Below are 11,032 nucleotides of genomic sequence, written 5' to 3'. Positions count from 1 at the left end.
CCCCCCCCTCCACTCATCCTCCCCTCTCCTCCTCCCCTCCTCTGGTTGGCGTGGTTACGGTTAGGGGGAGGAGGGAGCCCCACACTGTCCCCTCTCCCTCTCTGTATCACTCAGAAGGGCTCTCATCACATCACATTACTTTCTACCACACTACACTCCCTCTGAGCCAGTGAGGTGCCAACACACTCCCTCCCTCTCTCCTTCTCCCTCTCTCCCTCTCCCTCTCCCTTCCTGCTCTCTTACCCTGACTCCTCACTCCTTCCTTCCACTTTCGATTCTCTCTCTCTCCCTCTGTCTCTCTCTCACTCTCACTTTTCTCTCTCTCTCTTTCTCCCTCTCACTTTCCTCTCTCTCTCACTCCTCACTTCTTCCACTTTTGATACTGTTTCTCTCCCCTTCTCTCTCATCAGCCTCCAGCCTCTAAAAATATAGATGGAGCACAGGGAAAGGGAGCTGCATTTTCCTGGAGGTGCCAGGAATGTATATATGCTTTCTACACTTTCTATCTGGCATATCCACACACACACACACACACACACACACACACACACACACACACACACACACACACACACACACACACACACACACACACACACACACACACACACACACACACACCGAAACGAAACATAATCATTACCCAGTTTTTTACACATAAGAGTAGATTGATGCAACAAAAGAAATCGCCATGGGAATCCGTCAGTTTAAGCATTGGATGCGTCTCAAACCACCACATCCGCCATTGTTGCACCTCCGCATCTGCGATGAAAGGTGACAGAGCTAGAGTGGTGTTTGTCAGACCATGAAACATCCTGAAAGTCGGTCTTCTCAACAAAACATGTGTAGCGTTCGAACGGTTTGACCTACAAAAATATTATGACCAATCTATGGGAAGGAGAGACTCTCGCGAACAAGTGTCACGGGACTCGTCTGAAGGTAACCAGTACTGGATAAAAAAACTCATGGAAGTATGAAGGTAGTTTTGTGCCTACCCCAGAAAAGTGGGTAAGCACAAATATAGGCACAAATATCTCCTAGATTTAGGACAGACGCTTCAAAACCTTGTTTCTTAGGATTTACATTTTGACTGTACTTTTTGCCATTTATGAATGTGTTATTCAATGCATTTCTATGGGCTTTAGTAGTAAAGACCAAAATCAATACTTTATCAAATCTTTACTAATATACATTTTGATACATAAAGGGGTCCTAAAATTCTAAATCAAATAGCTAAATGATCCATAGTATGACCATCTTTAAACAATTCAATGTCAACTAAGCACCCCTCCCCCAGCGTCTTAGACTCTAAAGAATTCAAATGTGTGTGGTGTTTATTAAGAAGGCTAATGCTAAATATCAACACATGAGCCAACAGCACATAGTGTACATACTAGTAACACAAATCATAAATCTACTGTTGGATGGGTTGGGGGGTGGCACCATCACTTTCTTGTCTTTCCTGGCAGACAGCCTCCTCCTGGGGGAGATTTCATTCAGGGCAAATGACAGGGTTAAAGGACAATGGGGAGGTGCCATCCATGGTTAATGTGCCATTGACATTGACTCCATTTTACTGTTGTTGTATTCCACTTTTTGCCCTCTCTCAGTGTCAATAACCGCACTTCTGCACCTCAATGTGCTGACACCGTTTCTTATTGGTATCTTTTTAAGCTATTGATTTCAAGGTTTTATTCAATTAAGTGTCCCGTTTGATGGGGGAAAGATCTCTGCACAGCGGTGACGATGTCATATATTTGACATTTTCATCTTTCAGAGTGATGAATGATAAATATGGAGGGAAATGACAACATTAGAAAATAGTCAGCATACACACTTCTCCTCCTCCGGACTACGTCTTTGTAGAGGAGGTCAATTAAACGAGGTCTGGATTTATTTAGCGTAACACATAAGGCTGAGTGAGTCTGTGTCTTATGCAAACCTACTAGGCTTTTAACAGGGATGTGCATGAGAATTAGCCATAGCAAACAATTGGGGCAAATATCCTTGAGTGCTGTTATTCAGCTTTTATTGATGTTGTTGTTGTTGTGCCGTTGTTGTCGTGTAGGGATGAGGGCCAGGCCAGCATGGTGAAACATGATGTAAACCTCCCCCAGATGGAGGGCTTTGGCGATGTTTGCACTAGGTTTGGACAGGGCTCTCGTGGAAGATTGAGATGGATCAATGCACACCAGGACGCCTGAACATTTGTCACCACTAGGCTTGACTGGTCACCAATTAGAGCATTCCACTTCTGTCTCTTTATCATCATTAAACAGCAATTGCAGTGTTATGGCATAACCAGTTGGCTCTCAAATTCATCTTACAGGGGCGAGTCCATCCACAGACTCAACACACAACCCAGATAACTCACAAAAGACCAGGTGTGTATCTGACCCGGTCGGGCGTATATTTGACCACTATGTGTTAAGCTTTATAATTGTCATGGAGTTTGTCCATATGAAGAAGCAAACAATACCTAAATTGCTTTCTGGGTTTGCTTAGTCGGATTGTTTGTTTTAGGCACCTGCCGGCAGTACCTGCCAGTGAGTCTGTCGTCAGTGCCCCAAATCTCTACATCCTTTAACCACTGAGAGATCAGTTCACAGCACAGAGGACAAACACAGAGGTAGGGATGCGAGAGAGATGAGAGAGAGAGGAAGACGGTCCGGAGAGAGGGAGACAGAAAGAATTTAAAGAACAGGAGAGAAGTAGTTGGAAGCTGTGGGAGTTGCATCTCAGTGGAGTAGGTTGGCTTTGATTGGTTGGTTGGGAAGTAAGTAGGGCGAGGGGAGTAGGGCTGTTGTGGTGAGAAAAAAAACGGAATAAAATGATGATTGAGCTGTTATACAATACATAGTCTACCGCATATTACGCATGGCAGAAAAAGCTTTTTATTTAATGATTTAAGATGTCTTTGGTACATAATTGTTCTAGCCTACTGTATACTCACTTGATGAGAGATCGACTATGCAGCCTGAGGCAAGGAACAGCTTTTTTGCTACTTTTTGCTACTATAGCCTATAGTCGCATCATGCAGCCCACTTATGTTTTGATTTCTAAGACATTCTAAGGTTTGTATCATTCACAACTAAAGTTACCAAATAATTCTAAATCTAGCATATAGGACCTGGTTCAAATAATCACTTTTACTCTCACACCGTATGTGCAGTCGTGCCGAAAGAGAAAAATAGCCTTTCTATTTTATTCAGCTAAGTTCAATTATTTTCTTCTTACTATAAAATCATATAATATAAAATAATGGCACGGGACTTATAATATCTTGTCAGCTAAATCAACAAGCCTACATCCTATGGCATGGAGCATAACCAGATAACAGAGTGTAGGTCAACTCTAATGCTGTTCTTGTGAAAAACATTTTTTTCATATCATGTTTCTTTAGACCTGACTACAATAAAAAATGGATTATTGTGATGGTGTATATTCAATTCATTAATTCCTTTTTTTAAATGTAAATGTTCCAAAGGCGCGCAACAGTGGCTTGTATTCGTGGAGGCCAGGAGATGCTAGATGTGTTTATGTTAATTACAGTGAGATTGGCAGTCTTTTGCATGACAATAACCGGCTGACAAAATGTTATGGCCAATGGAAATCGGTGTCCCCGTTTTATGGGGATTTATTTGTCATCGAACGGAAGGAAATGTCTTGTATTGAAGTGACAGAACATTGAGGGTTACACAGTAATACAACTCTCTAGGACTTGGGAACAAACACTTAAAAGATTACACCTTCTCCTCTCCCTTGTAATACAATGAGGATAATTCACTTCGCTCCGTGTCCAAGTCTTTATTACCCTTAAACATAGATGTCAATCTCAATGTGACTTCCCATGTTAAAAAGGATAAATACAATACAATTGAAAAAAACTGACAATCCTCAAAGAGGCATTGTTTCAGAAATCAGACCTGGTTGGTTTAGAAAAGATAATTAGGCAAAACATTGCAGGAGGCTCACAGCTCAGTTGAGCCTTTCCCCCGATCCTATGGAGCTGTTCAGTGGAAGGAGGTGCTGAAATCCCCCCACTGATCTGCAACTAGCACCATGTGAGGGAGAAGTTAAACCGGATATTTAACTGATGGTGGTTATAAACAAGGTTATTTAGTGAGTGAGAGGCTGATTAGTGGTTTCTTATGTTGATCAGGTGCCAATAGCCAAAATAGCGGACAAAAACAAATATCAAGGTTGAAATAGACAACGGACGTTTTCAGGGAGAGTTTGAAGCATGCTTTTCCGGTTTGTTTCTGTGAAAGGGGGGTTTGGAGGGGGGAGGAGAGGGTGCAGAAAGCTTTTAAAATGGAAAGAGTGAAATCCTGGTCGTGGCCTTGTGCCCTGTGGCCTGCATTTCCTCAGAGATGTTTTAAATCGTGGCTGGCTGGGGTCAGGAGAGGAGATCGTCTCCACTGAGGCATCAGACACAACCAACCAAACACAGCTCAATGCACTACAGCTTTGTAGTTTTTTTCTCCTCAAGAAAAACAAAGATCTCAAAATGTGTTTGAGAGTGAGAGAGAGCTTCAGAGGTCCACAAGGAGGACAGACTGAACATACTGGAGTAAGAAAAGAAATACATAAAAAGGACTAAGAAAGATAAGATGTTAAGGGTCGGATTCTTTTAAGAGAGAACTGGACCAGGTCAAACAATAAAATAAAAATACAAATTGTATTTATTTATTTAACCTTTATTTAACCAGGTAGGCTAGTTGAGAACAAGTTCTCATTTACAACTGCGACCTGGCCAAGATGAAGCAAAGCAGTTCGACACATACAATAACACAGAGTTACACATGGAATAAACAAACATACAGTCAATAATACAGTAGATAAAAAAAGATATATACAGTGTGTGCAAATGAGGTAAGATAAGGGAGGTAAAGGCAATAAAATAGGTAATTACGATATAGCAAATAAACACTGAAGTGATAGATGTGCAGAAGATGAATGTGCAAGTAGAGATACTGGGGTGCAAAGGAGCAAAATAAATAAATACAGTATGGGGATGAGGTAGTTGGATGGGCTATTTACAGATGGGCTATGTACAGGTGCAATGATCTGTGAGCTGCTCTGACAGCTGGTGCTTGAAGTTAGTGAGGGAGATAAGAGTCTCCAGCTTCAGAGATTTTTGCAGTTCGTTCCAGTCATTGGCAGTAGAGAACTGTAAGCAAAGGCAGCCAAAGGAGGAATTGGCTTTGGGGGTGACCAGTGAAATATACCTGCTGGAGCGCGTGCTGCGGGTGGGTGCTGCTATGGTGACCAACTGAGATAAGGCGGGGCTTTACCTAGCAAAGACTTGACCTGGAGCTAGTGGGTTTGGCAATGAGTATGAAGGGCAGGCGGGCAGGTGCGGGCAGCGATCGGTTGAAAAGCATGCATTTAGTTTTACTTGCATTTAAGAGCCGTTGGAGGCCACGGAAGGAGAGTTGTATGGCATTGAAGCTCGTCTGGAGGTTAGTTAGCACAGTGTCCAAAGAAAGGCCAGAAGTATACAGAATGGTATCGTCTGCGTAGAGGTGGATCAGAGACTCACCAGCAGCAAGAGTGACATCATTGATGTATACAGAGAAGAGAGTCGGCCCGAGAATTGAACCCTGTGGCACTCCCATAGAAACTGTCAGAGGTCCGGACAACAGGCCCTCCGATTTGACACACTGAACTCTGTCAGAGAAGTAGTTGGGGAACCAGGCGAGGCAGTCATTTGAGAAACCAAGGCTGTTGGGTCTGCCGATGAGAATGTGGTGATTGACAGAGTCGAAAGCCTTGGTCAGGTCGATGAATAAGGCTGCACAGTATTATCTCTTATCGATGGCGGTTATGATATCGTTTAGGACCTTGAGCGTGGCTGAGGTGCACCCATGACCAGCTCGGAAGCCAGATTGCATAGCGGAGAAGTTACGGTGGGATTCGAAATGGTCGGTGATCTGTTTGTTGACTTGGCTTTCGAAGACCTTAGAAATGCAGGGTAGGATAGATATAGGTCTGTAGCAGTTTGGGTGTAGACTGTCTCCCCCTTTGAAGAGGGGGATGACCGCGGCAGCTTTCCAATCTTTGGAACAGTACATAGACACAGTCACTGTCCTCCTGTCTATCCAGTTGGGTTTGGCTCTCTGATTGACTCCCCTGTGCTGTGCTGTGTGGGTCCTGGCTGGGCTTTATCAATGGGCTCCTTTCATACATAGCTGAAACAAGTCACCGCTGTCTGTGCATGGTCACTTGGCTCCCACTGAGAGGACTCACAACACAGAGGAGAGAGAGAGACAAAGTCAAAGTGCAGTGAGCTGGCGGGGTAGGAGGGGAGGGGTGGGAGGGAGGAAGGAAGGAGGAAGAGATGGGGTGCATTTAAGGGAACTGGGTGGATGGGGTATGATAGGGTAGGAATGTCGGAAAACAGTTGGCACAGAGATGACATGGAAAGTTGTAAATGTGCATGTGTGTGTGTTAATGTGTGTAAGCCTGCTCTGCCTGACTGCTTTACTTGCTGATGTGGCACTTTAACACACTGCACATCCAGGTGAATGAAGAAACAGAGCGAGGTGCATGACTTCAGTGAAAACAACAAACACTAACACTGTACCCTCAGGGTGTGTGTTCCACTAGAGCAGCCATGACTTCATCAACTGCATTGTTTACTAATGTGACAGCATTGACGATGGCCAGAGCTTTCCCATGATGTTGCACGATGATTTAAGTCAATAAGTCATCATTTTAGTCAAACAATTATATATTTGGGATTGACGTGACAAATCCGAACTCCTCACTTCGTGCAAATCCGTGTGAATGCGGTATATTTTACTATGATATGATGTATAAATTATTTCCAGCCTAGGTATCGTTTCAGAGCTGGGTTGAATTTTTTATGTTACCGCCCACCAGCATGGCGTTGTTTATTAAAAACAGCTGCAAAGCTATTCCTCTTTGTGAGTGAGAGGAGCCAAACAGTCTTGTATCCACTCGGCCGTGAGTTTTTCCACCTTCACTTTCTTTTACCAGAAGATTATCATAATCCATTGGCTAGTTGGTGAATTTTCACTTATTTTTTAGCTAGTCTGTAGTAAAAAAATATATATATATATATATATATAACCATTTTGTAAATGGTATAATTGGTTGATATGATAGCATTTTTCAACCCCCTCTCCCCGTCACCCTAAGACGAATGTTTTTGACCACAAAAATGTTGCATCACTACACGCGCCACTGCTTCGATTAGTGTAACGTTAACTGGAAACCACAAGTGTCTATCCAGATACTGAAAAGGCACCCTTTTCAGAAAATTCAAGTAACTTATGGAGTTACGTTTCATTTGCGACGTGCCTGATCATGAGCACGGTCATTGTTGTCTATCGTTTCACTTCCCCTGTGAGAACCATGAACACGGGCTGACGTGGCTTTGCTGAACCGCAGCCAAAGCCTGACAGCAGCCTACCCACCAAAGGTTGCACCTTGTCCATTATAATGTCGAAAAATGCATACCATCGATCTTTCAATACTTATCCATATTACCGGTGCTTCATCTTATTCTTTCTAACTATTTCTGTGGCGGAAGATGCTTAAACTTTGGAGAAAAAAATAGATGGTGAAGTCAAAGATTGGCCAGTGCTTTCCATCTGTGACAAAGTTTTCCCTAAATCAATGCTTGGTGACAAATCCAGTTCCAGACTCAGCCATAGAGCCAGCTGGCTAATCTTTTTAATATGGTGTTGTAAAAAAAAGCAATAACAGATAACATTAGCTAGCTGGATAAGATTAGCCAGATGTCAGTGCCCTATTTGTTGATGTTGATCAACTCAACATGGAAATTCCCACACCCATTTTCTGACTATGTATAGGCAGCCTTCGTAATTCTTCCGAGGTGGAACTTAAAGTGCATTTCCTCTCAGGAAAGTACGTCAAAATAGTGGTGGCAACTTCCTCTGGGGTGGGGGGGTGGGGGGGGGGGGGGGGGTTCCTTTAAGTTGGACGTGTTGAACGTCTGTGAATAGAATTATTATGTGTAATGAGGTCTTTAGAGAAACATGTTCTTAGGAACAGACGAGCAATGACAGATGTTTAGTCAAGGTAAACAACCAAAGATCAGTACTTCTGTGGAGGGTTCTTTTCTGTCAATGGTTATTTCTCAGGAGGGGGCGAAATAGAAACTACAGTGCACAACTATAACTCAAAGGTTGTGCAAAACCAGTCAAAATACTGTACCGCTGTCTAGACACATGCCTGGTGCTTTAGTTCAATAAAGTGTACAGTTTCTTTAAATACACACTGCAGTCACTAAAGCTAACTGTCAATTGAGAGATTATTTACCTGCTATGCACAGGCTCAACAAACCCTCATTGCAGCCTGCGCTGTTAGGCAGTAATAAGAAAAACAATCATTTGTCATTCTTCATTCCCTAAATCCCGTTCCCCATGGCCATGGCTCAGTGTGTGTTTGTTTATTGTCTAGTCCATTTTCCCTGACAGAGACATACAGAGACCCAGGGTAGACAGGGTATGGCCTTATGATGTAACTATTTTTCATGCAGTGTGCTGACACTCACGGGGCTGTGACATGCCGCTGAGTGAAGAAGAGTGTGAGATCATGAAGAGGCCTTGCTGTCTATCCCAGGGGTTCTGCTCTGTGAATCACATGGCACGTAGGGCTACACAGTTTTGATCATGATAGAGTTATCATTGATAGTACCCTTAATCAATAACATTATTCCAGCTGTCTCTGTATTCGTCTTATATATCCTTTCTCGGCGAGGGCTTCTCTCTGTCTAAAAATAGGGAGATTCACTGGTAGTCCTCCCACTCCGCCAGACACTTCTGAATATCAGTATTACTGACTACATTTAAATACATATTCAAAGAGGTGCTGCTAGTGCTTCATGCAGACTATAGAGGTGGTCAGTCCGTAGAATATAAACTTGGAAAGGGTTCTGGACAGCCACTTCAGAACTGTCCCTCATGCACCATCTAACCCACAGTGAAAACAACAGACGGACACCTTCCACTATTGCAGCGTCCAAGAACATAGATGTTTTCCGGCGCAGCATAGTCCTCTATAGTGACGTATATTTGATTAAAGAGCTATTGCTCCAGGTAAATGGCAATATGTATTGAAAGAAAACGACGCTAGGGAGTAATAACACTCAAAAGTGGAAACATCTCATAACTGTAAGTGACTCAACTGCAATTTAATGCATTTTTGGCTTTTTCTGCTTTTTTTTCTGCTTTTTTTCGCTCCTCAGTCATGCCTAGGGCTTGCCTGGCTACCCAAAATCCTTGCTCCGTCCAAACGCTACACCACGCCCACGGACGCTGGTTTCTTCTCTGCAATGAGTCTGGATTTGATTACCTCCACAACAATTTCGAGAATGTATATTCATTCTAGACCGTCTGATTGGTTTCAGAAACCGATTGGTTGGGCCAGAGCCAAACTACACATGGTATAGCGGTGAATTTGTCGTTGGCTTTGATACTCTTATTGGTTTGAGATTATCCAATCACTGATTGTTTTGTAGAACACCCCTCATGTTGATGTCTCCACAAACGACTTCAATGATGGCAGTCTCAGACTGAAGTATGTAGAGAACGATAGAGCAGCGGGAGACTTCCGTTTGAGTCGTCAGGCAAACCAAGGTCATGGCAGTCGGAAGTCTTTAGTGAGTCAGACCCTTTGGCTTGAGTTTAACGGATAGACGGATTCAGTGTTACAAACTCTCTCTCTACCCTACCTCCCCTACACACACACATACACACACACAGACACATATACACACGCGCACACGCACACACACACACACACATACACACACACAGACACATATACACACGCGCACACGCACACACACACACACACACACACACACACACACACACACACACACACACACACACACACACACACACACACACACACGCACACTGTCTCCAAGCCATAGGTTCTCTCCCTGGCTGGACTGCTTGGTGTGTCACTCACATTGTTGTCATTGTCCACGCCGAGAGGTTGCTGCCATGGAGGTTGCCTCTGTTGACAGTCTCCAAGCAATGAAAGGTTGCATAGAATGAGACAGTGCAATAATATAGAGGATAAGTTAGTGATTGGAAAGGATTAGGGTGAGACAGGGCTATACTTTATTTGTATAGCGCTTTTCAAGTAACAAAGTGCTTCACGTCATAAAATAATAAAATAAAACTAGTAACAAAAAAACAAAAACAGGAGGGAGGAGAATGAAAAAAGATAGCTCATTAAAATAATACATTGAAATCATACATTAAAAGCATTTGTAGCACTTTAGAATAAAGCAGTTGTAATGGATTTGTAAATAGTTTATTAATCGTTTATTAATCATTACTCCCACATTTTAAAATGTTAGCAACCTAGTTATTTACGGATTTATCAACAACTTTTAAAGTATTTAATAATGATTCACAAGATCATTCATAAGATGTTTAATATAGTTCCTTATAAACCATTTACTAATAGTTATGTTTTTTGTGTGGCCTGTTCTAAAGGGTGGGCTATTTATACTTCATAAATACTTTATAAATGTTTTGAGTGACCAGTGTAATTTCTCACAAAAAAATGGACATGCCATTAGTAAACATTCCAACAGAACCTGATGCTCCTTAAGGTCTCAAAATGGCCCCTAGATTATACTGTATCAATGGTTACAGGGCCCGCACGCTCATTAGGCAGGATGAGGGCGGCATTTTAAGAGCTAAACTGACCAAGACACACCTCCAACAACATAAAACCTCACATAAATCTGCCCCAAAACAATTTCTCTCAACGAGTGGCATATGGGCATTTTAGGTGAGGGCTGATTGTGCCATGTGATAAGCAGTGCCCACTTTGTCAAAGGCGGGGCGCAAAATATTTTGTTTGTCCATTCCCAGCGTGCCTCCCTGTTGGAGAGACGCTTAGCTGTGGCACTCCACCAACATTCCGACAAAAACATTATCTAACATAAATCATGTAGCAGATATAGCCAGGGTAACACATTCACAATAATTCAGACAAAACGTCAAGAAAACTG

This window comes from Salvelinus fontinalis, chromosome 34 (assembly GCF_029448725.1).
Source record: "Salvelinus fontinalis isolate EN_2023a chromosome 34, ASM2944872v1, whole genome shotgun sequence".
NCBI lineage: Eukaryota > Metazoa > Chordata > Actinopteri > Salmoniformes > Salmonidae > Salvelinus > Salvelinus fontinalis.
The sequence above is the reverse complement of the archived record's forward strand: the minus strand, read 5'-3'. Positions refer to the sequence as shown.